Here is a 4,986-nt window from a genome sequence, read left to right as displayed (position 1 = left end):
TCGTACAAATACCTCGGTGTTAATTTAGACTACAAACTGGAGTGGTCCACAAACACCGAGGTGCTCTATAAAAAAGGCCTGAGTCGACTTTATTTCCTTAGAAGGCTCAGGTCCTTCAATGTCTGCAATAAAATGCTCCACATGTTCTACCAGTCGGTTGTGGCCAGTACCATCTTCTTTGCGGTGGTGTGTTGGGGAGCAGGAATCAGAACAAAGGACACAAACAGACTAAATAAACTCATAAAAAAGGCTGAGTCAGTTGTTTGCTCCAGCCTGGCTCCATTAGAAGTGGTGATGAGAGACAGAATGCTTGGAAAGATCAGAGCAATTTTGGACAATGTGTCTCACCCCCTTTAACACATCTTGGACAGTCTGAGGAGCTCCCACAGTAACAGACTGCTGCAGCCCAGATGTTCTAAGGAGTGCTACAGCAAGTCCTTTCTACCTGAGGCCATCAGACTGTATAATACACATGTAGCCTCCAGAACTGTGCTCTGAATTTCACGTGAATTTCACTTAATCTATTTATAACTATTTTGTATTTGTTGTGAATGTGTGCTGCTGGAACAAACTAATTTCCCTCTGGGATTAATAAAGTCTATCTATCTATCTATCTATCTATCTATCTATCTATCTATCTATCTATCATGTTACCAATTTAACATTCTGTGCTTGCCTAGCCAAATGGCTAGTATAACTGTCAGTGGCGTTTGCTCTAAAAAAAGAGAGCTAAGCTCCTTCACTGGCTGTTATCATTATCATCAATGGAAAAGAGTAGCATAACAAAAAATAATCAGTCCACCACCCCTCTCCACATCCAGACACCGACTGAATTAGAGCCAGATGACAGGAAGAGCTGTCGCTCTCTCTCACTTGTCGGTCTCTGCTGCTAAGGTGGGTCAAAGTGGTCTGACAGACAATTAACAGGGATGTTCACAGGGAACATTTCAGTTAAAGTGCACCATATAAAGAGTCAGTTAATGATCCAGTGTTCTCTAAGGGTCAGGCAGAAGGAGAAGCCAATAAAGAAAAGGGTCAACAGCCAAGATGTTTCAGTCAGAGAGATCAAGGAGATCCAGAGACAGAAGAGCTGCAGAAAATGGATGTACAGGGAGACGCAGACCAAACTGATCCAGACAGAGAAGGACACCAAACAGATCAAGAGAGGGAAAATGACCAAGTAGCTGCACCCACTAGTGGGTTTAATTTAGGTGATAAAGACACAGGACCCAGGCAGGTGAAACTGCGCAGTTACCCTCAAGATCATTTTGGCACACAGAGCAGGGCATTTCACCATAGCTGGTTTGAAAAGCACAGCTGGTTAGAATATTCAGGTAACCAGAATGCAGCTTTCTGCTTCCCATGCAGAGTGTTTGGCAAAAACATCAGACATGATAATTTGGTCAGTAGTGGCTGCAAGAATTGGAAGAAAGCTCTGGCTATCTTCGACAAGCATGAGAAAGCACAAACACACAAAGAGTGTTGTCGCATAGAAAAGCTATCAGGCTACTAACAGACAAGGAAACATTGCACAGCTGATAACATCTGCAAATGCAAGTGAGATAGCAGAGAGAAGGGAGTATCTCAGGTGAATTATTGCAGTCACTTCTATGTTACATTCAAAAAAATCATTTTGCCAAAACCGTAGACTTTAAGTATTTTAATTACATGTAAGTTTTCCATGTAATTTTATTACATAAGTTCAATGTGAAGGTCCTATTTACTTCAATGTGTTTCTGTCATACCAAGACAATGTGAATAAATTAAATAACTTATCCAGATCTGATTAAAGTTAATGCAAACTTATGCATAAACTTTATGTGTTTATTCAGTTATCATATATACAGTTAAGGGGAACTTTCACATAAACTCTATAAATTTATTAAAGTATCATATATACAATAGTAATGCATTTCTAATTGGCTATTCTGTCTTCTGTCATAAATCACAAAGCAAAACACAGCATAGTTGTGACAACTTTATTGCCAGAAACAAGTTCAAAATTACAGCAACGTTTAAATGTGTCTGCACTGTAGAGATGCCACTGTTCACCTATGTGCCATGTGAATTTAAACATTCTAAAAAGGCGTCACAGCTGGCACATATACCAGATGCCCCACTCAATTCATGCGTGCACGCCTACCTCAACACATGGCCCACACAAACACAAATAAGTAAAAGAAGATCAATAAACAGAAATGATGAATGCCATTCAGTCTTACACTGAATCATATTGTGATATATCACTGTCCATGCTGGCAATCATTTTTAAACTTTGAAAACTACCATGGCTTTTGGCCTGTAAGCCAACCCCTTTCCATCATGTAAGAAGCAGTGCACCGGCGCAATATAGCACAGTATAACATTAACAATGCTACAAAAATGTTTAAAATACAGCACCTTTGAACATTTAGGAACATTAATTACATTTGACATTTTGCAATTAGAAAAGTGAAAAGGTTTTCCAGTAGATTATACCAATATGGAATACAGGAACAGGGCTAAGTTATGTATTGTACCCAAAACAATATTACATAAAAGATGAAAGGCTCTACAACGTTACTACAACAGATAAGAATGAAAGTACAAGATTTGAACCGTATCAAATATTTTGCCTCGCTCACGAGTGTAAATGGAAAGAGCAAATCAGAAACCATCACTAACTCACATCATAAAATGGCCCGAGTGTATTTCACATAAAGGGTTCAACCAAAAAATACATCCAGTCACAAATACAAATATCACCATTTGGAAGTTCACTGCAGTTATCCTCAACTAATTTGAAAAATGTAAAACCAAATAAGAAAACACAAACATTAGAATTATTTTTTTTTTTTAGAAATTATTCAAGGTAAAAAAAGTGAACTTAAGTCATAATTCCAAGGACAGTCTTTTTTAGCCCCAAGCAAGCCCTGCTATTTGGCAGAAATGCTTAAAGTTTAGTGTTCAGTGATGATGTAATGAGGATGTATGATACAATCATCTGGATTACACTGGAAATGATGCAGGTTCCTCCAACAAATGCTCCATCCCTTCCAACAGCACATTATAAGAAAGATCTGCAAGTTCAAATAAAGTCAAAGTGGCAATAGAAGATCCAAATGGCAACGTCCAACAAGCCAAACTGTGGCAGGCTCAAATGTCCATCACGTTAACTTATGAGCTCATTGAAGCATCTTTATTTTAAGTGTTTGGACCTTTGGGGACAGTCTGTGACCATACAAGTTCATCAACACTTTCTGGAAGAACTCGAATGTGAACTTGTGTTCCTGGGGTAGCTCAAGTTGAGAGTGTAGATTAATCCGAAAAGCATGACACATCCAAAGGAAATACTTCCCAGGTTGCATAGCAGTTCCACACCCTCAATCACCACTCCAACATCCTCTGGCTTTTCCTCATCATCAGCACCATCTTTTCGGATCACATAAAGCCCCATGGTGGTCTGCGTGATCTCTCTCTCAGCTTCTTCACTGTTGACGTTCTAATGGTGAAAACCAATTTGACAATTTTGAAATAAACTAATAAAACATTAGAAGTTCAAGACTGAAAGGTCACAGTAAAATAAAATTACTGACCAAGTACTCCTTGATGAGAGTATTCCTGTCCATTGAGATAGACAAACAGACTTCGAATTACACAGTCCCTCTTGACTACAATGTCTTCACTCTACAAAAGAATTTATATTAAATCAATCAATTTTTCAAGACTCCTTCGACACCTTTTAAGAGGAAAGGTGTAAAGTTGATGATGAAGAGTGAGAAAGAAGAGTGGAAAAGAGTAGTAGAAAGATGAAAGACAAAAGAGGGGGATGATTAAGGTCAGATGAAGGAAAGGTTAAGTATAGAAGTTGAAGACACTAAAAAATGGGAAAGGGGTCCTACATCACTCATGCATGAAGGAAAGAAAGAATGGAGGCAAAGGAAGGAAAAATTAAGGAAATCAGACAGAGGGTTGATGGAGGAAAACAAAAGACAAATGAGGAAAAAAATTAAACAGTAGAAGGTTGATGGGAAAATGAGATTTTTCATGGGAAAAAAACATATTTGGCTAAATAATGCACAGTTTAATGCACTTGCCTTAGCTGTTGGAGCCATGAGGAGTTTGATCTTCCTTCCAGCAGCTCCTCCTCTACTGCTGAAGACCTTCATCAAATTAGCTGTGTATTTGTCAAGTTCTGCCAAGAACTGGGGTATGCTGTATATTTGAAGATCTGTTCAGCCATACCTTCAAGGATATCCATTCTTAGCTTTGGGGGAGGAGTAAGAAGAGTCCCATTTGCTCTGAATTCTGCATTTGCTCTTTGGAGTTGAATTTCAGCAAAATATGAAAAATAAGGAACAATGAAGAGTGGAGGCCAAAAAAAAGTTCTTGACTCTGGAGCTGGATCCAAAATGCTGGTGTCTGCGCTGCCAAACGAGTGGTCAGAAGAAAAACTGTCCCTGTCCAAGGATGGAGAGCTGAGGGGGTTCACAGAGCTGTGGGATGTAGTGGGAGAAGTCACTGGGGTGCTGCTGCTGCAAGGTGGTAGAGTCCCTTGAATGCTGGAGCTAGTTTCTTCACATGGAAAAAATACCACTTTCAGAGTATCCCTGTCTCTTATCTCACTGGTTGAAGTGAGATTGACATATTCATTTCCAAAGTCTGCATCTTTACACTGAAGCCTGAATTGCTGTTCAAGTCCAAAAACAGTCTTTATCTCAAGAACAAGCTGATCCACTGATGTTGGCATCCCTGACATAAGGGTAAGCTTTCTGGCGTCATCTCCGCCAAAGACGACTCTCAGATGGATGGGACTTGATATCTTGACATAAAATTTAAAAAAAAAAAAAAAATGGATTAATTCAACAATTTTTCAGATGGTTGACAACTGATCATGCAATTATTTGTCACACTCCTACTTCATAAGATTACTGAGAAAGAAAAGTGTCATTATAGACCTACGTTAAACTATAATGTGCCTTTTCAAAGTAACCATCCGTCTCACAC

The sequence above is a fragment of the Toxotes jaculatrix genome, chromosome 16 (assembly GCF_017976425.1).
Source record: "Toxotes jaculatrix isolate fToxJac2 chromosome 16, fToxJac2.pri, whole genome shotgun sequence".
Lineage (NCBI taxonomy): Eukaryota > Metazoa > Chordata > Actinopteri > Toxotidae > Toxotes > Toxotes jaculatrix.
This window is presented reverse-complemented; position numbering follows the sequence as displayed.